Source organism: Erpetoichthys calabaricus, chromosome 10, assembly GCF_900747795.2.
Source record: "Erpetoichthys calabaricus chromosome 10, fErpCal1.3, whole genome shotgun sequence".
Taxonomy (NCBI): domain Eukaryota; kingdom Metazoa; phylum Chordata; class Cladistia; order Polypteriformes; family Polypteridae; genus Erpetoichthys; species Erpetoichthys calabaricus.
The window spans coordinates 45068221-45090055 of record NC_041403.2 but is presented as its reverse complement, the minus strand read 5'-3'; the positions used below and the strand labels follow the sequence as shown (position 1 = coordinate 45090055).

General features: G+C 37.0%; 1 protein-coding gene across 2 annotated transcripts in view; it reads left to right on the top strand.

Annotated features, from left to right (window-relative positions):
- The window catches only part of LOC114658374 (dihydropyrimidine dehydrogenase [NADP(+)]-like), a 1245381-nt gene that overhangs the window by 835085 nt on the left and 388461 nt on the right, over positions 1-21835 (top strand). The gene's annotated exons all lie outside the window — the stretch shown is intronic.

Sequence of the window (21835 nt, the reverse complement as noted above, 5' to 3'; positions counted from 1 at the left end):
GTGTAGTAAAAGACAAGCAGAAGTTAAGTTACACTTTAAATAATTTATTATTGATAATATTCCTAAATAACAACATTATGCAAAATACATTTGAATATTGGCAACCATACAACCTGATAAATGGTGATGTGTAATTTCAGGTGGCACACAGACTTGTTAGATACTTAAAATGTCTCTAGTTAAGTCCTCATTTTTGGTCAGCTTTCTTCAGAACAGGCCTCATGCCGTCTCGATATGGCTGCCGAGCTCTGCTCTTCATTGTGTTGTCCTTTTCAGTTCATGGTGTGTGGTGGCCCTTTATCGGTTGGTGAGATAGAGAGAGGTAAAACAAGCAAATGTATGGGTTTTCTGTCCAACCCCTACAGCCAATAGGGCGTCATGGTACTAAAAGGCTTCTGATATAAGCCAATTCCAAACACCCATACTTCAGACCAATAGGGCATAGAATATCTTCAAACTTGCCCCCAAAACCATTTGTTAAGGTGAAGGCTGCCAGCTAGGCAATCTGGCTTTCCTGTGGGGGTTGACTGGGAGAGTCCTGCAGAGAAACACTAGCCAAACTTGTTTTAGGCACTTCCCCCAACCCTGTCGTAAAATTACAAAGGATTGGTTCTTAACCATCAAACCATTGCTGTTCTTAACAATGATAGACATTAGTGTTATAAGTTACAAATAAAGACATACAAAATATTTATCAACTTACATGCAAAATTTCACACCACAACACCACTACTTCCAGTTCCTTCTGACCTGGCAGCACATTGAACTCAGGTCAATGCAGTTGTGAGTCAGTTTTGCTAAGCATTGCTTCCTATGGTTGCCCAAATTTTAATCAGTCTTCATTTTAAGTAATGCCATTTTTTTCTCTCATGCCATTCTGATGTCTCTCTTCAAGTGTCTGTTTTTATCCATAATGTAACACCTAATACAGATGTGGCCATGCAAAATGAGGGCGGAATACTGTGTTATTTTGTGTTGTTCTGCACGTATATTTGTATGTTACAGAAATTTTCAGTAATGCGACTGAACTAGCTTGAACAACAACCAAGTGTAGCATTGAAAGGTTGAAATAGGTGCTACCAAAAATGATTCAGTTCAGTCAAGACTCCATGACAGTGTTCTTTTTTTAAACTATGAAATTTTAGTTTAAAACTGTTTAGACTTTTATTGGTTTATTTCTATACTATTTTGTCAAAAAACTACATACATATTGAACGCTTTAATTCTAGTGCACACAATAATCATTTAACCTTTGTAACACTAAACATCTCATTGAAAAGCAGCAACTGAATGAGCAAAATGCATGATGATGTTTGTAAAGAAGTATATGAAAACTTTTAACAGCAGCATTCTATACACATATACAATATTTAGATCCTTATAGATATGAATTTCTTTAGATTGGCAATTCCATTTAAATTTCCTATTAAGAGTTTCCTAAAAAGCACTCTTCCACTGTGATAAACGTAAGCATTCAGATAAAGTGTAAAACACTAACATTTTATAAAACATATAAACTCAAAAAGTTTCCCAAAACAACCATAGCATGTGACCAAATTACTGTAAGAGTCCCTATAAAAAGTTTTTAAATGTGAAGAGATGAGAGATTAAATGAAGCAATCTTAACACTATCCATGATAATGCATCACAAGAAACACTTTTTGGTCTTTTTTGCTAGCCAAGCACATTATGCAGTAACTCACTTTTGAAATACTCTGGTCAGAGGTTACATCTGTAGGTACATTCTGCTCCAACTGTTCACCCTCCTCTCAATCTACAATAATTAATCAATCAACCAACCAACCAACCAACACAGTGCCATCACAAGACATTTAAAAGCTATTAAAAACTATAGTGCAATTCAAAAGTAAAGATATAAAAATAACATGTTTTGCGTCATGTCCTACTGGTTTGAATCACTCATGTAGAATGGCTTGCCATAAAGAAAGTAATGGCAGACATTATCCAGAGCATATCTCTTTATCATAGATGTACGCAAGCCTAGCAAAGATATAACATCTATCAGAGCAAGGCCTACTGTATGTTCTAGTCATCTAATTGATATATGGTGAAGGGTCTTGAAGGGTTCAACAGGCATGATAGCTTTGTATGTTCTGCACAATGTGAGCGGCTGTGTGTTATTTGTTTATTGTGTGAGTGCCAACTTTGAAGCATGTTATTAGCATTGGCAGAAATGTCCTGCCTTTCACGTAGGAATCAGATAGACATGGAATTGTTTCCAATAAATCAAATGACATTTAAGGAAATATTCCTTCACAGATGATATTTGAAATTTGGGTAATTTTTAAACAGTTCATCATATTTAACTAATTTGGACCTTGGTGCTTTTAGCTGTGCACATTACCACACCAAAGTGATTAATCCGCTGGTTATTAAATACAGTAGCTGCCTGAGGTACTTTTTTCACCATTTGTGTTAAATTATTGATAGAGTATGATGGGTAAAATTTTGGAAGAAATAGCTGAGGTCTCATTAACTAAACTTTCTTTTTAATCTAAGGTATTTATGATGAGATAATGTTGAATTAATACTTAATTATGCACGTGCACAAATTATGCAAATGTACATATTTTAATTTAGTTTTTGTAACTAAATTAGCATCATAATTAGTGGTATACAGAATACATCACAGATCCATCAAGGAAAAACTTTCATTTTCCATCTATTTCCATTTATGGTCCTACATAAGGCCAACTCATTAAAATGATCTCAAGATCTGTCAACATTTTTTCCTTTCTTTTATTAAAAGATCATATGTAGTTTATCTAAAAGCTGAAGTAATGGAGAGTCAAGAGAACTAGGCCATTATACAGAGAGTTATAAACAGGCAAAACCATAAGCTGTTTTTTGCCACATTAGCTGCTCAGCATTTCTCCTTCCTCCATTATCACTTTTAAAACAGAACATGACTGGGACTACAGGGGGGTTCAGAGTGTTTTGCCCTACAGTCAGGCTTTTCAACTTGAGCCGTCTGAAATTCTTAAGAAAATGTTTTGCTATTGCTGTAACTTTTACGTCTGCAAAGCTTAACAAGAAAAGACAGAACGACTGGGCAGTATTTCAATGTTTTAATACATTTTAAACTTATTTTATTGTCATTGTAAAATATTTTTATAAAATAGTTTTAATAAATCAAAGCATTACAACTGTTTTGTCAATGACTTCACTTATATTATTGCTGATTGATATTTAACCATATAACTCTACTTTTATTTTAAACAAATATATGAATCATATAAATTTTGTAATTCACCAATGCATTTTGGTTGATTCTCTGTTTTAGTTACCCAGTATCATGAATTATTTGCATCCTTCCTGTGTGAGTATTCTGATTTACCTGTCATATCCCAAAGATGTGCATGTTAAGGACATTGGGAGTTCTAAATCAGTCCCATTTAGATGTGCGTGTGAGTGCGTGTGTGTGTGTGTGTGTGTGTGCACATGTGTGTGTGTGTGAGAGAGAGACAGGACAGGCCCAGTGGCAGATAGGAGTGGCTGGGATAGGTTCATCCCTATATATTGGATTAAGTACATGGGCAAAGTTTAAGGGGTGGCCAGAGACCTCCACCCCAATGGATGCACTTTGTTACTAAAACAAGTGTCAAATAAAGGGTAGTTTTTCTAATTTTTTTAAGACCACGGTTATTATCCATCCATCCATCCATTATCCAACCCGTTATATCCTAACTACAGCATCACAGGGGTCAGCTAGAGCCAATCCCAGCCAATACAGGGCAGACGGTTACTATAAATATATTAATAATCAACAAATTAGGTATCAATGACTTGCAATTTTAGCGCTACTGTCTTGTAGTAAAAAGCATGGAGGTCGTACCTCAGGTACTCCCTGCTTGAAGTTTTCATCTGGTTCAACATGGGTTTCCTCCAGTTTACTCCTACAGTCCAAAGGCTTGCAGGGATAGTGAATTGGTGATAGAAAATACTCCCATTTTATATGTGTGTTCATCTTGTGACAGGCTGGCATCCTGCCCAGGGGCTGCTCCTACCTGCACCCATTGCTTGCCTGGAGAGGCTCCAGCTGCCCCTACCCTGAATAACTGGGTATAAACAATCGAAAGATCTAGGAATACTATAACTGGTTCCTGCCCAAAGCAACTGTCTTTTACACACTGCCTATCCCTAAAACAGATATAAACATACCATGTTTCAATTTACAGATTAATTTATTGTTTCAGGTTTAGCTTGAGAGAGGTTATTTCATCTCTTATATTTTTTTACTATATTTTCCTCATTTATATGTCCAATAGCCACTGCCGTTGGTGAAACAGATCCTCAGTAGTCAGCACAAGCTGTTAAAATGGTAGGGCACGCTTGGCCAGCACGTACAGTATACCTGCTTGTACAAACAGTGGCATGGTGGTATGTTTGGTCTTTGATAACAGAAAATGTTCCAACTTTCAAATCAGTTAACTAAGTCACACCCAAATGTTACCCCTTGTGTACCCTTTTTTAAATTATTAAAAAAAGAAAGTGCTTATTTTGCCACAAATATAGGCAAGCAAACTTTAAAAGCAACGTTTTCTGTCATTTCAATATTGTTAATCATATTTGTGCACTTTTCATAATTTTGAAGTTTTAAATGTGTTAATGGAAGTGAGACTTCATATTGTAAATTTATTTTATGTTGGGATGGTATTGGGATGTGATACAAATATGTTAATGCAGTTATTTTTATGGTTCACCTGGTGACGCCTAAGCCTAAATGTCAAACTCAATTTACCTTAATTTACAACTGGTAAATTATTTATATAAAAAATATCAAAAACATGCCTTTGTTCTCATATAGTAATTATCCTGAATAAGTAGAAACTAACCGTAATATGTCCTACTGTCAATAGAAAGAAGGCTGTAGTACTGGACAAGTGCACAACACCTATGGCAGTAAGCATTAAAACACTGATAAAGAACTTGTACATTTATTTATATGATTGAATACTATATATTGAAATGTGCTTGTTGTACAGTATATATGCTTGCATGCTTAAGTAACTCCTTGAAGTAAATAAAATATTTAAGCAGCAAATATTTATTTATGCACAGTATTCTGAGTAAACACTCTGTCTTCATTGGGAATTAGTTTTCCGTGGTTTCTTTTGCTCACAAGGTCGCTCTAGGCCGGGAGTTTACAACCAACCAATGTAGCTTCAGGTTTTCATTCCCACTAATCATTCTGTCATTTTTAACTTCCATTGATTGTTTTATTAGCTGACCTTTTTTTCCTTTCCTTATTTTGCTTTCTGCAAATGTAACAATGTGAGGGTTACATGTAAAAGAAAATAAGAAATGTTTGCCATAGCTTTAAATGCTTAAATCTGTTTTGTCATTTTCTTTTTAATGTATACTTTTCAGTGGAATTCACTGTATTTTATAGTATCTGAATGCTAATAATTAATGGTGAGCAGAGCAGACAAACATGCAAATAACAATGAATTCCAAAGAGCAGCAGTTACTTATTGTTATCTGTGTGTGTACGTAGTAGCAAACAATAACAGAGACACTAACAAAGAATAAAATATTAAACAGCAAGATAAAAGAATGTTTTCATCCCCATTTAACACACATACATGCTTGAATTGTCCAGTATAATCATTTAAAGTAAATGTCCTGTGCAGCCACATGCAATGTTTGAATGAGAGAGGATACCCCAACCTGCCACAAGATCCACTGCATTGAATCCTTTAAGACGAAGCCTTAAAAAAATAAATAAATAAAATGAAGAGCTACATAAGAACATTAATATTAATCAGAATGTCTAGTGAGGTCTGGATGGTCTTTTTGTCTTGAAACCATTTCAAATTTTGATTGTTTTCTCCATCTTAACTGGAGTTTTTTTTTTCTGTCCACCCTTGGCAAATGGCCTTATCATGAGACTATTATTTAGAGTCTTAAAAAAACAAGTCTGTATTCAAGAACTTTATTTCTCTTAATTATATATCTATCATCTGTAAGTGGGCATTATTTTTGTGAAATATTTATGTACACTGCAAAAAATGCATATGCAAAACTAGACATACAGATTTTAATATGGAAACTGCTTTGCTTTTATATAGCAAAAAAATCCGCCAATGGGGTAAGCAAGATTTACTTGACAAGACTTTTAAAAGTATCTAAATATACTGTAAGTCAATAATTCTTACAATAAGGAAAACAAGATTTAATGTCATGATATAAATACTTTTCACTTGCTTAGATTTCATTTATTGCAGTGTATTATTTTTCTTATTTAATTTTAATTTGGTTTTCTTTGTATGTAACTACTTCTTTGGCATCTTGTAAAGCACTTTGAGCTACAGTAATCCCTCCTCCATTGCGGGGGTTGCGTTCCAGAGCCACCCGCGAAATAAGAAAATCCGCGAAGTAGAAACCATATGTTTATATGGTTATTTTTATATTGTCATGCTTGGGTCACAGATTTGCGCAGAAACACAGGAGGTTGTAGAGAGACAGGAACGTTATTCAAACACTGCAAACAAACATTTGTCTCTTTTTCAAAAGTTTAAAATGTGCTCCATGACGAGACAGAGATGACAGTTCCATCTCACAATTAAAAGAATGCAAACATATCTTCCTCTTCAAAGGAGTGCATGTCAGGAGCAGATAATGTCAGAGAGATAGAGAAAAGCAAACAAATCAATAGGGCTGTTTGGCTTTTAAGTATGCGAAGCACCGCGGCACAAAGCTGTTGAAGGCGGCAGCTCACACCCCCTCCGTCAGGAGCAGAGAAAGAGAGACAAACAATCGAAAATCAATACATGCCCTTCGTGCTTTTAAGTATGCGAAGCACCGTGCAGCATGTCGCTTCACGAAGCAGCTGCACAGAAGGTAGCAACGTGAAGATAATCTTTCAGCATTTTTAGACGAGCGTCCGTATCGTCTAGGTGTGCGAACAGCCCCCCTGCTCAGTCCCCCTACGTCAGGATCAGAGAAAGTCAGCGCAAGAGAGAGAGAGAGAAAAGTAAGTTGGGTAGCTTCTCAGCCATCTGCCAATAGCGTCCCTTGTATGAAATCAACTGGGCAAACCAACTGAGGAAGCATGTACCAGAAATTAAAAGACCCATTGTCCGCAGAAAGCCGCGAACCAGCAAAAAATCTGCGATATATATTTAAATATGCTTACATATAAAATCCGCGATAGAGTGAAGCCGTGAAAGACAAAGCACGATACAGCGAGGGATTACTGTATATCATTTGTATGAAAATGACCTATAGAAATAAATTTTGTTTTTATTGTAACTAGGTTGTAATTTCACACAAAACACTGGGAAATGACAGCTTGCTTAATTTATGAAGAAGTCCAATGAAACAAAGTAATGGGTTGGGACGAACAACAACAACAACTCCAAACATTGATTTCTATAACACATTTTCATTTTTATAAGACGTCAAAGAGAAAGTTTCAAGTAAAGAAAAACAATTAAGATTAGGCAATAGTATAAAAGAATAAGTAACAAAAAACATAAGTTCACATGGCCAGAAGGAGGGAAAAAATAAACAAACAAAAAAAAAAAAAACTCCAGTTAGGCTGGAGAAAAAAAACATCTGCAGGGGTTCTGATACCAAAAGACCACCCAGCCGCAACTGGACATTGTACCATACATAAATGTTCTTAAATCAATCCTCTTTGTTTCCTGGCTTCATATGAGGGGATTCAATGAAGTTGGTAATGTGGACAGCTGGGGCACCTACCTTCATTCCATCATCACAGGGGTTTGCATGGTGCTTTGATCAGTTGGCAGTTTTGCAAATTGCCACCACAGAAGAACTGGAAAAGAAATCAGAGAATAGTATCAGTAAAGATTGTGAATCACTGAAGAATATGATAATTCTGTGCCTATATTATATATTAGGAGAACAATTAAAATGTAGTTATGAAAAAAACAAATTAAAATAATGTGTTTTAGCAGTTTTTTAAAATATTCCACAACATTAGCCTTGCAAATTTCTCTTTGTTAAAGTATTCCAGATTTTAGATGCAACACAGCAAAAGGCTGCCTCACCACTTTTTTTAAGCTTGGCTCTTGGAATTGTAAGCAGACCTCCATTTGAAGATCTAAGGTTACAACTTGGAGTGTAGGGGGACACACATTTCAAAATATAGGAAGGGGCAAGATTATTTAAGGCCTTATAAACTGTTAATAGTATTTTAAAGTCAATTCTAAATGACACAGATAACCAATATAACAAAGCAAAACTGGAGAGATGTGCTTAGATTTTATTTTTCTAGTTAAGATTCTGTCTGCTGCATTCTGCACTAATTGCAACCGATTAACATCATTCTTAAGTATCCCTGTTAGGAGTGAATTACAGTAATCTATTTGACTAAAAACAAAAGTGTGAATTTGAGCGTCTTGAAATGTTATGAGAGGTCTAACTTTTGCAATATTCCTTAAGTGAAAAAATGCAGTCCTAGTAATCTGGTTAATATGCAATTTAAGGTTTAGGTCACAGTCAATTATTGCCCCCAAATTCTTTACCTCCACCTTGACATTTAAACCTAACTTTATTTCTAGTACCTTCTATATTTCCATACCATGTTTGCCAATGACTAAGATTCCTGTTTTTTCCTTATTTAGTTTGAGAAAGTTTCTACTCATCCATTTCCAAAAGCATCAGGATCATCAGGCACCATCGATAAACAAAGCTCTGTGTTATTTGCATATGAAAACCTGCAGCCACGGGAGGGTCCAGGGCTGATCTTGAAAACCCCTGCTTTAGACGAAGTAACATATTCTTGACCATGTGTAAAAACTGGTCATAATAAATAAATACCAAATATTTCTAAAGTTTTCTGAACAGTGAAGTTGGAGGAAATGGCGCCTGTGCTTGCATGCCAAAATATAGTATGAAATTAGATTAGATTAGATACACTTTATTAATCCCAAGGGAAATTTAAATGCATGCAGTAGCAGAAACATTAAAACAAGGGTTCAGACTAACAGGACAAATAAGAGCCAAGCAAATAAGTCAATCAATGTATAAATAGATAGATAGATACTGTAGATAGATATGTCAAAATGGTATTTCAAAATCAACTTAACAAGTGCCCCAGGAGGGAACATTGAAATGCCTGACAGCAGTGGGCACAAAAGACCTCCACTTCTTAGCATTCCATGGTGGAATGAGCCTGTGGTTTAAAGAATCCCAAGAGAGCACCTCCTAGAGAGGAATGGCGGGTATTTTTCATAATGGCATCCAATTTTGCCACCATCCTCTTTTCTACAATAGCTTCCATTGTGTGCAGGGTTCGCACTGTGATGGAGCAGGCTTTCCTGATAAATTTATTCAGGCATTTTGCTCCTTCTGAGCTCAAGCTGCTTCCCCAGGAGACTATAGTGTAGAACACCACACTGACTGCTATGGACTGATAGAACATTTCTAGCAGCTTGATTCACACATCACAAGACCTGAATCTCCTTAGCCAGTACAGTCTGCTCTGGCCCTTCTTATATAGTGCCACCGTGTCCAGTCCAGTTTGTTGTTTACATGGACCCCTAGGTGCTTGTAGCTCTGCTCCACTTATAAACACAAACATCTGCATCAGCCTTAAAATCTGTGCTCTGTGCATCAGTTGTCTGAATTGGGGTTTCTGGTGTGCATTTATTATTATCTACATGTTCACTGCATTCATTTCCACACTTGAAAAATACACAAGCCAGATTCAAATTAGTAAAATCTGAAATGTCACCTGTGAGCCATAAGTAGATGTAAGGATGTCCAGGTTGGCTAATCGTTGAATTCAGAGGGAATTAATGGTGTGATCTGAATGAGGGTAATCCACCATTGTCATTATTACACAGATTGTTTTGATTTGGTCAGATGTTCAGTTATGTAAAATATATAAAATTGCTAGCTAAGAGTTGACTTGCACAAACTTGTTCGTATGCTTAATAAACCATAAATCAAGGAGACTGACTGATTTTCAATTATAGTTTAATTACTAAATCTAATTGATTTCTTTTCCTGCTTCATCATGATCATATTATGTCTAAGCTCAAGAAAATTCTTAGTTTTAACTCTGAACTAAAAAATCTTATTTTAAGATCAAGCAGAAAAACATCTTTCCATTATAAATCTGTATATATCTCCTTGCTGTGTGAATTCCAGGCAGGTTGGAGTGTTGAGGAGAGACTTGTAAGGGAAAGAGGAAAGAGGATTGTCTTTTGGCTGGCTTTAGTGTTACTTTTTCCTGTGTGGATAGAAAAAACACCAAGAGATAAAGAAACAGAATGTAGAATGCTAAAGGACAGGCTTACTAGCTCTGAACCCATGACATGATCTGGCAGACTGGATTAAAAAAAATCCACACATACAGTACATGTAAGATTTATCTTCTTGGTATTTAGATCAGGGGTGTCCAACTCTGATCCTGAAGGGTGAAAGTGGCTGCAGGTTTTCCTTCTTGCCACGTTTGTAATCAATGACCAGTTTCTGCTGTTAATTGTTTTCTTTTCCCTTCATTTTAATTATGAACTAAATTTTTCAAGACTTGGTCCTCTGAATTTTTTTTTTCCAGAAATGGCCTGCCAAACAAAAATGACACGTGAAGTAAGCTAACAGATGGCCATCTAAGTTGAGGCTTCGAACTCCATCCAGTTTCACTCTAACCAGTTTCTTAATCAGAAGCCAGTTCTTCTTGTTAATTCAACCTGTTATTTAATTCCTTTTCTTGTTGGTGTTCTTTTTCTGCTGCAGAAGACATTTCCAAAACTGTCGATTATTTTTTTTTTCTAAGAACACCATCAAAATATTTTGCGGATCTGAGCAGATCCACATTTCTAAAAACTTCATCTTTCTTTATATTCAGATACTGTGTGATGAACATAGATTGCTGATCATGTGTTGGCTCATTTTCTATCTCATTATTATTTGGCTGGTAAATTAGGAAAAACAAACAGGGATCTGAGTCTTAAAAAACAAGTCAATTAAAATGAAGACAAACAAAGTCAATTAGCATTAGAAACTGGTCACTAATTAAGGAAAGGTACTGCAGGCTTCCATGATCATAGTTGGACACCCCCGATCTAGATCAATAATTAGAATTGAGTTGCAGAGGTTAATGCAAACATCTGCTAAATAAAAAGGTATGTTAAAATTCAAATAAGCTGATAAAATAAGGTATATTAAGAGGTACAACAGTAGCTCAAGACAGAAACAATTCAAGATCAAAAGCTAACCTAGATTAACAAACTCCATGTCTAGATCCTTACCAAAAAAAACCCAATTTATTTCTTGTAAAGCCCAAATTCACAAAAGGAGTGCCTTGATGGGCTTTTTTTTTCTAAGAGAATAAGAAAAAACTCCCCAAAAAACCTTGTAGGAAAAAAATGGGAGAAATCTTGGGAAGGGCAATTCAGAGAGAGACATTCATTCTGGTAGGTTGGATGTGCAGTGGGTGCCAGAAAATGGGGTAAACACAACACATAAAATAGGACACAAGTAATCCTTTTCACAGAGCTAGATGGACATTCTATCATGGCCACCTCAGGAATATAACACAATAGTACAAACTACTTTGTTCTTGCACAGTGCTTCTCACCAAGTGCAGGCGCAGAGCATCACAACAACTCAAAGGCAAAATGCAACAGCGGACTATTCCACTCACTAAAAACCAGAACTATCACATGTAAGGATAAATATTTGTTCAAAAACATCAAAAACAAAGCAGAAACAAATTAGCATAAATGAAGTACATCAATATCTATCCATCAGCTAATTGTAGAATCACAGCCAGATTGAAGAAAAGGAGTCAGATAACTCAAATACAGTCAGAGTTCTGGAGACCTCGGCCAACATGTTGCCTCCCCCGTATTGGCTATTCTACTGCTGAGTCCGATGACTTTTCCATAGGCAGGCAAACAACTTGGCAGTAGAGCATTAGCTCTAAGTGCTACATGATGATATCAAGAAGAGAAACAGAATAAGGGAGAGTTAGTTTATAAATATCATATTTCTTATTTTTGCTACTAATGGTTAACTACAGAGATACAGCATGCACAGCTAATCAGCAGCTCTGCTCAAGGTATGCCAAGCTAAAGTAGTGCGTGTTCAACTTGGATTTAAAAGCTGAGGCAGAAGGGGCATCTCTTAGTAGAACTCCAGGGCCCTGTAGCTAAAAGCTTGACCTCCCATTCTAACAAATCAAACAAAACAAATAGTCTTACTTTGTTATATGTTTGCATTTTCATATTTATGTTTTTATACAGAAGACCTTTTATGACACTGCCCATCAGTGTACAACTGCCTGTGGTAACAACGTCCATGGCATATCTGAATAGTAAAGGATACAGAGATCAAGAGAATGCAATCAGACTAAACATCAGAGCAAATAACAAAATTGTCAAAAATGTGTGAAAACGCTCTCAAACAACCAATCACATGTCCTGGTAAACAGAATGCAATATAAATATAAGGCGCAGAGTTAATTTCATTTTCAGATGTGGTAATGTAACATACTATAGGATTCATAACAAAGTTCATGACTCCTGAAAAAGCTACTTGTTAAAATTTCCCTGCACTTTCAATTAATATTTTATTGTAAAAGCCCATTCCCAATGAGGCAGTCTGAGCTTCTTACAAGAAGAGCTCTTTTAATCACTTTTAACGGTAAATTCACTTCCACGTTTTCAATTTCATACATTTTCACAGAGGTTTGCTGCATTCATCCATATATTCCGGAAGCTCTGCCTACGCAGCTCTTTTTTATTTTGCTTTTTATCTCACAGCTGAGTGAAGGCCACAATCCTGCATCTTCAGCCCTAATAACCTACAGTGTGTTAATTGATGTCTGCAAAATGAAAATAGCTGAAACATAAAAGGAAATGCATGTAAAACAAATGTTCATTTTACACATAGGTGTGTCCTTGGGTGGTCAACACAGAGAAAATAAAGAGCTAATGAAGATGGGGTGTAATGGAGGAAAGAAAATCAAGAAGGGTGTAGTAAACTGAAGATATTAATGAGCATTTAGACAGTGGTGCACATGGGGATGGTACTTTCAAAATCTTTTACAGAATGGAAAGAATCAAAACTTGGACTAAAATGTACACTAAGAATAATATTATAATTCCATGTTTTATTCTATTTGGAGTAATTTTTTATGTTGTTTTGTTATTTTTGACTATGTTAACATATATGTCATTATATTTGTAATATCACCACTCCCCCTTTTTTATTTATGACTTCGGATCGCAGAGATTGACATTTTTCGCATTTTATCAAGACTGTGGCCATTTTGTGTTCTATTCCAGAGGTTTGATGCTGTTATGATTTTGTTGCATTATAATTTTTTTCTGTGCATAATTTTTCTAACTAATTTAATCCTGAGTGGATTTACAGTGGATTTAAAAAATATTCAGACCCCTTCCCTTTTTTCACATTTTACTGTGTTACTGCCTGGTGCTTAAATCATTTAAATTAATTTTATTCCCACATCAAGCAACTCTCAATGCCCCAGAATGACAAAGTAAAAACAGGATTTTGGACATTCTTGCATCTATATATATAATTCTCTAAGCCATCGCCAGAGCGGGCAAGACACCCATGAAAGCATGCAGGAAGGAGTCATATATAGATTCTCTAAGCCGCTGCCAGAGCGGGCAAGACACCTATGAAAGAACGCAGGAAGGAGCCACGCCCTCCATCTCTAAGACCATTGGATACGACGAAAACTCACACAGCCACGCCCACCAACTAGGACGCGACGCCTCGGAAAACACGCCATCATTTCTGTTTGTCTGTGCTACAGTCCACATGCAGCTCTGAGCCACGTTGACTTTTCAGTTACGACGCACGACCGCGTGCAACATCGCAAACTGTGTTACACGCTACATACAGCAATTCGCATCCGCGACAAACATGTGTCTTCTTAGATGGTCCTGCAGGAACACGGAAAACGTTTCCCCGCCCACCAACACTCTTTATTCCCCGGCCCGCGTCCACCGCATCCGCGACAAACATGCGTCTTCTTAGATGGTCCTGCAGGAACACGGAAAACGTTTCCCCGCCCAACAACACTCCTTATTCCCCGGCCCGCGTTCACCCTCGCTCTCTAGGCATTCCCACTGCCTGCTCATGTGCCCGGACGAAACAACTCACCGACCACCCCGTAAGTCTCTTTCGTCTGTGCTAGGAGTCCACATGCACCTCTGAGCCACGTTGACTTTTCATTATTCTTTTCGGTTATGACGCACGCACCACCATCGCAAACTGTTTTACACACCATGGTCTTAGAGTTGGTGGGCGGGTCTCCGTGAGTTGCTCTTGCGAGCGGGCACATGACCAGGCGGTGTGTATGCTTTGAGAACGAGGGTGGACGCAGCAGGACCATGTAAGAACAGGCATGTTTGTCACGGATGTGAATTGCTGAATGCAGCGTCTAAAACAGTTTGCAAGGGGTATCCCATGGGATCCTTAAAACAATCCTTTAAAACTGAGGTTAAAACACAATGAAAGAAGCAGTCTTTAAAAACCAATAAGCCCTGTGCCTCTGTTTCATTAGCTTCAACGATGCAGGCCCTGCAACAGTTGAGACGCTCTCTCAGCAGCTGACCTTCTCAGTGCCTGACTCCACTATAGGCTGCAACAAAATTATGAAAGTACGGGCGCATTTTTTCACACAAGCTGTGTGTGTGGGTGGGTGGGTGTTAGTTAATTAGTTACTCGAAGGATTTCAAGATTTAATATGCACAAGTGGTAACACTGCAAAAGCAGCCCAAACCAGAAAAGACGGCTGGCAAAAAGTGGCTGACAAATTATACGCGTGTGCATTGTACTTACTGAAAGCAGAGTTACAGATTTTGCAGATGTTCATTTTTTTCCCTCTGCTTAAAACACATTTAAAAAGCGGCGTGATTATGCGGCGTATACTAAGCCGCGGGTTGGTATGCAGCGTGTAAAACAGTTTGTTTGTCGCGGATAATTTGCCTTTTACTATTACACGAAGGCAATTTCCTGTTAATACTTTGTTACATTGATATAGCGGTTTTCTCAGTATTCAAAGCACTATCCACACAGGGAGGAACCGGGAAGCGAAACCACAATCTTCCACAGTCTCCTTACTGCAAAGCAGCAGCACTACTACAGGCACAAGGCAGTTAAAGAATACACCAGGCTCGATTTTCTTATCACTTCTGTTTACAGAGATCGGGTCGTAGATAGCATTGTTGCAATGTTACTTTTCTTGGTGGCTTATTACATTATACGGATGTTTCACATGTTCATTTTTTCCCCTGTGCTTAAAAGACATTAACAAAGTGTTTCTCAACTGTAACTCCAGAACATCTAAGTATGCAAGCTATATTAAGCATCAACAACGAAGACTCGCTACACCTTAATCTACAAGTACTGACACTTATCCCTACCGACGAAGTAACTTTCACCAGCGTGGCCTTCTTCGTCACAGACGATCCCGGTTTCAGTCACGGACAATTATATGTTGCTCTCTCCAGAGGTCTATCTTTTCATTCACTCACAGTGGTATCCACAAACCCACCCCATTTGGACAACTGTGTCGTTCAGGAAGTGTTCATCCATCAATACATAATTATGCGGCGTGCGGGTTGGCTAGTATTTATTTAAAAAGAAAAACATTGAAATATCATATTGACACAAGTATTTAGACTCTTTCCCCAGTACTCAGTTGAAGCATGGAAGCGATTAGAGCCTTGTGTCTTCTTGGGTTTGATGTGAAAATTTTCTCACACCTGCCCACAGGAAATTTTTACTCCTCAAAGATTGCTTTTTGCTGGCCCATGAGACTTAACAGAGATTCTAATTTCTGTTTCATTTAAGAATCAACTTGGTTACAGATGATCCTCCTAATAAAGTATTCCTTAGGAGAAATAGGTTTATACAAAAAAGGGAATTGAGATACAACTGAGGTAAAAGGAGTCACAAGTGAGAATTTGTTTTGAAAGCATGTTATTTTTGTGGAGATCTCTTTCTAGTCTTGTTAAAATTTCTTTCAAGACTTGATATTTTTTTCTTCCAGAATGAGCATAGCTAATTGGAGCATACTACTATAAATAAGAGCAATTAATAACATCATTGCCTGCAGTTTTTTATTAACGACAAACAACTGTTCATACATTTTGGTATATATTGCTGAACACACGATGAAAATACTTTCAAACTGCAAAAAAATGAATCCACTGCTCAGAGTGCAACCATAGTATACCTGGTGAATCAAGGTGGTAATATTATTTGTATAGTTTTAGACATCAAGATATGAACCTTTGACAGTGACAAACATTTCAGAATGCCTGTATTGCTTAGAATCTATCATTATAGAGGCAGTGTGGTGTAGTGGTTAAAGCTTTGGACTTTGAGGTTGTGAGTTCAAGTCCCGTTGCTGACATTGTATGACCAGGAGCAAGTCACTTCACCTGCTTGTGCTCCAATTGAAAAACCAAAAAGAAATGTAACCAATTATACATTTTGGTAATATAGAACTCAGCCAGAGTCACCAGAGGGTTCTTGGTCACCTCTCTTACCATGGTCCCTCTCCCAAAATTACTCAGTTTGACTGGATGGCCAGCTTTAGTTAGAGTCATGGTTGTTCTAAACATATTCATTATGCTGCAGGAATTTTTTGTAGCTTTCCCCAGATCTGTGCCTCGATACAATCTTGTCACTAAGCTCTTCGGGAAATTCCTTCAAATTCATGACTTTGTTTTTGCTCTGATACACATTGTTAACTTTGAGACCTTCTATAAGACAGGTGTGTAACTTATAGGTGTGTGCAATTCCTAATTATGTGCAATAAATTGAATTGACCAGAGGTGGACACCAAACAAGGTGCATAGAAAAGTCTCGATGATTTCAGTTTTTCATTTTTAATAAATTTGAAAAAAAATGTAAACTTCTGTTTTTGCTTTGTTATTCTGGGGTTTTGAATGTTGCTTGATTTGCAGAGAAAATGAATTGATTGATTTTAGCACAAGAATGCCACTGTATATTTTACACATCATGGATTCCAGGATGTTATTTTCTTGATTTAAAATCATTTTGTGGTACTTGAAATTTGGCACGTCTGATTTGATTCGTTTTACTGCCATTTTGCTTTTGTGGACCCCGCGATTTTGAGATCTTATTCATAAAATGCATATTCAATGACTTCATCCCCAGTCGTTGCACCAGATAACTTTATAAACCAACACAACAGGTGTTTCATTACCCAAGTTTCTGGAGAAACAGTGGGTTCTTTTTGCAACTTTTCTAACTAAACTTTTAAAAAACGATAACTTTCTAACTCTTTTCTGAGAAGCAACCTAACGTTCTGCTTTTTAGACTTTGAATACTTGGTGTCCCTATTTGGCTTGGTGGACAATAAGTTTTATTCTTGGTTTTGACCCTTGTTTGATCTAATTTTCCAGTCCCTCTTACATTTTTTGTACTCATCTTCTTTGGTAGTCTGAGCAGACTCATAATGTTCAAGTCTTTGCATTTGCTGTTTAAAACCTCATGTTGTGTTTTATTATTAAATACATATTTATAGGGAGCTAGATCTTGGCAGTTTTTTGTCTGAATTCTGGTTAACATTTTTGGCTTAGATATTCTTTAACGTTTTGTCTTAGACCTTCTTTTCAACTACCTTATCTCCTGGTCTCTTCCCCTTTCTGTTTCTGCCCATGTGGCTTGCCTTTTGTACCTCTGGCAGAATGTATTCGTTATAATGCTACATAGTCTTGATTCATTGTGTAACTGTGGGTTAATTAGATAAGTGGCTTAATCCGCAAGTTATCCATTAATAGAAATATCGATTTGTAATTTATTTCAGATAAATATGTTAAATAAATAAGTGAATGTTAATAAAATAATACTGTATACAAGCGTAAGATAAAAAATATGTCTAGAATCAATTAAGCCTATAAAAAAAAACAAGAGCATTCACTCTGGGTAGACACTCCTAGCTGTTTGTATTGGTGGGACTCTACAGTATCTCATTGTAAATTAATTAGAATTAGTTTATAGAGTTACAGTTTGGCAATTTGAAATAATCCTTCCACCCATATTTAAATTTAAATAAGGTTGTTGGATCACCTATCCTGGCAGCGCTAGGCACTAGACAAGAACCATGGACTGACATTAGTTGTTGAAACTAAATAGCTTGAATTTTTTGCCACTCGTTGAGGGTTTTCCAATCTGTCTGTCCAGTTATTCAGTTTGTAAATTTCCTTGAGGTAGCCAAGGGTGCGGGAAGGAAACCAAAGGTTGATTGTGAGCTTGTCTACAATACATTCTTACTGGATTGTTTTATACATGAGAAGAAACTATAATGACTCAAAAAAAAAATCTACACAGGTAGAAGAAGAGAATATAAACTCCATGCAAAAGGTATCTTCAAAGGTCAATAGCACTGGGGAGATTGGTTCAATGAGGCATCAGTGGTACCCTTAAAGTTTAATTCTAAAAAAAAAAAATTCTAAGTAAACAAATTCACCTTAACCAACTGTTAATAACATCTTAGGAAATGTACCACTTATGGGCATGGTTTACTCTTTATTGAGCAATTTCAGCTTCTGAAGAGACTACAACTGTAAGTCAGTGGCTATGGTGAATGTGAGGGGTATATTGAGGTTAATTAATCCCTAAAAAGAGAGGGTCACTGAATTTGCAAATAAATAGTCCCATATATTTAAGGAAATTCATAGTGTAGTATGAGATATTTAGCATTATACATTTTATGGAATATCATTTGTTTAGAGCAGTTGCTTCCTCCTGAAATTGGACTTAAATTAATTGAGTCAATCCTTCTTTACTGCCTGTTCCTGATATGCACTTTCTTCCTTCTTGTAAAGCCATTTCAGAAGTTTTCCTATCCTTGTTAGCCTTTCTAATTGAAACTGCATTCTCATGTATAATCATTTGTTTTCTGCAATCAGCTCAGGCATGTGCCCTGAAGATAATATTTAAATTCTAATTAGGAATATGTATTTCTTTGTCTTATGTGAAATGATTCATTTAAGAATATCAGAAACATTCCATTGACAAATATTTTTTTTTAATCCTTTCAGGAGAGAGATTTATTTTTTGGGGGTATGCAAAGTCCTTCATTGATGATCTCAAGAATGGTACCAGGAATGGCCCACTTATGTTAGCTTAGTTTTGTCAAACTGTGACAACTGCTGTGGATGAGGGAGTTTAGAAAATGGATTGATGGATGGAAGAGTACTTAGAAAAATGAGTTTGAATGCGTTCTGTCAAGGATGAACTGTGCTTTTAAATAATCAGTGTTTCATCAAAAGTGATATGATTAACAATGTTTATCTTTTCAAACTATTACATGGTTCATCTGTTGAATGTATAAATTAAAAATATGTGAGATAAAAGATATGCTTTAATATTGAAATAGGAATAAATGTTTAATTATTAAAACTTTGTAAACTATTTTCCAACTTACTTCAAGGATTCTACTTTAATGTTGTGGGAAGCTGTAGCCCATCTGGTCAGGATCAGGCACACAATAAGAACCATCCTTTAACTGGGCACAGTCTGAAATGTTTTTTGATTCAGTAGGCTTCCTTGAATCTCACTAGAGGCAAGTCTAGTCAACACACCGGTCTAATACAAGAGATGTAGACTTTCATTCACACTTAAACATTTACACTTGCCTGTGAGCCTGTTACTTGATTGGGGAAGACGTTCATGGAAAGAATGTCCAAGTTCTACTGTGTGACTGAACTGTCATATCAACCCAGGATCCTGAGGCTATGAGAGAGCATGCATTGTGATTTGACATCCTTAGCAAGTCAGTTATAGCTCTCTGTGACTAGAAACAAACAAAATCAAATAGGTGTGATTTGGTCACAAGTTGTAGGCCTGAGCTACAGATGGAGAAGAATACAAGACACCCGAATGTCCACAAGTGCACAGATGTGGTCTTCTACAGGTTTTTCTATTTATCCATAGACATAAAGATGGCACTGACTGGTGTGGCTGCCGTCAGCTCATCTCACTAATCTATGTTTTAACGTCGTTTTTATGTATTAGTTTATCTCAACGGCCACTGTCCTCTGATCGTGATTCTTTACTTAACATATTTTCTTGCTTGCTTTCCTCTTAATTTTCATCTCCTGATGGGATATTATGTGAACCTCCAAGTTTGTTTTATTCATCTCCTGACTTCTTCACCTGGACTCCAGTGTTCACCTGTTATCAGTGAGCTGAATGCCTCTTGGAGACACAAACACACCCGCCACCGTGGAAATAGAGCCGGTATTGCTGTTAAACAATGCCGACTCAAGACCCAGAACTTGGATTCCCGATGCCTGCAAGTTGTCTATGACCTATCTTCTCCTGCACAGGACTCCATCCCTGGCCCATGGGCGCTGGATACCGGATTTAATTTCTCCATCACAAGGCGGCCTCCAGGTTGCAGTTAAGAAAGCTAAACATGATTAATTCAATTAATGCGGCCTTTCACCCTCATTCTGTGACGGGATAGTACTGTTCTTTCATGTGAGCATTTTCTTTCATTCTTTGTCAGTAAAATTGATGCAATCCACTGTGGTATTGTTCCAACTGGCTATGAACTTCCTACTGTTAATTATGGCATTGTCTTGGAATCTTTTAATAATAAATAATTCATTACATTTATATAGCGCTTTTCTTAGTACTCAAAGCGCTATCCACACAGGGAGGAACCGGGAAGCGAACCCACAATCTTCCACAGTCTCCTTACTGCAAAGCAACAGCACTACCACTGCGCCACCTGTGAGGATCTTTTAATCTTGTCTCACTTTCACAGTTAAAAAGTACTATTGACACCCATAAACATACTCTCGTCTTCTTGATATTGTACCACCATGCCTCATTAGTGGAAGCCTTTGATGTTTTGTGTCCACCTTTATTAGCCATCAATGATTCTATTAGTGAGGGGATTGTGCCCTCATTTTTTAAACATGCTGCAGTGCATCCCCGCCTAAAAAAGGCAGAATTAGATCCTGGAGTTTTAGTCAATTTTCGCCTGATTTCCCAATTGCCATTTCTGGGTAAAATATTAGAAAGAATTATTTATAATCAATTGGTTGATCACCTTAACTCCAATAATTTATTTGAGATCTACCAATCTGGCTTTAGGCGTTATCATGGTGTTGAGACGGCCCTCCTGAAAGTATTCAATGACACCTCTATTATTACTGACTCGGGTGGCGCTGCAGTCCTTGTCCTCCTTGACCTGTCCGCTGCCTTTGACACTATTGACCATGAGATATTGCTGTTGTGGCTTGAACATCTTGCTGGCCTTAAAGGGGCCTGCTCTTAACTGGTTCAGGTCATATCTAATTGGTAGACCCTTTTCAGTGACTTTAAATTCCTTTTTCGTCTACTGCTCCTCTTAAATGTGGTGTTCCTTAGGGATCAATTTTGGGTCCTGTTTTATTCTCTATATTCCTTCACCCTATTTAACATTTGTTTTCACTGCTGTGCTGATGACACACAGGTTTATATTCCTATCTGCAACTCTGCAATGAATCAACTACACAACTGTCTTTTTGAACTAAGATCCTGGATGGCTAATAATTTTCTTGATCTGAATCAAAATAAAATGGAGGTCCTTATAGTGGGTCCATCAGCTAAAGCCCAAATTGGTCTTGGACTTTTCGGCTCTTTCTCTGTCTTTTTCAAACCTCAAGTCCGAAATCTTGGTGTTATCTTTGACAGTAAACTCTCTTTTAAGAAACAGATTAATACTGTAGTCAAGAGTTGCTTTTTCCAGCTTCGTCTTTTAGATAAGATCAACCCTTTTTTTATCTTCTAGGGATCTTGAGAAAGCTACTCATGCTTTTATCTTTTC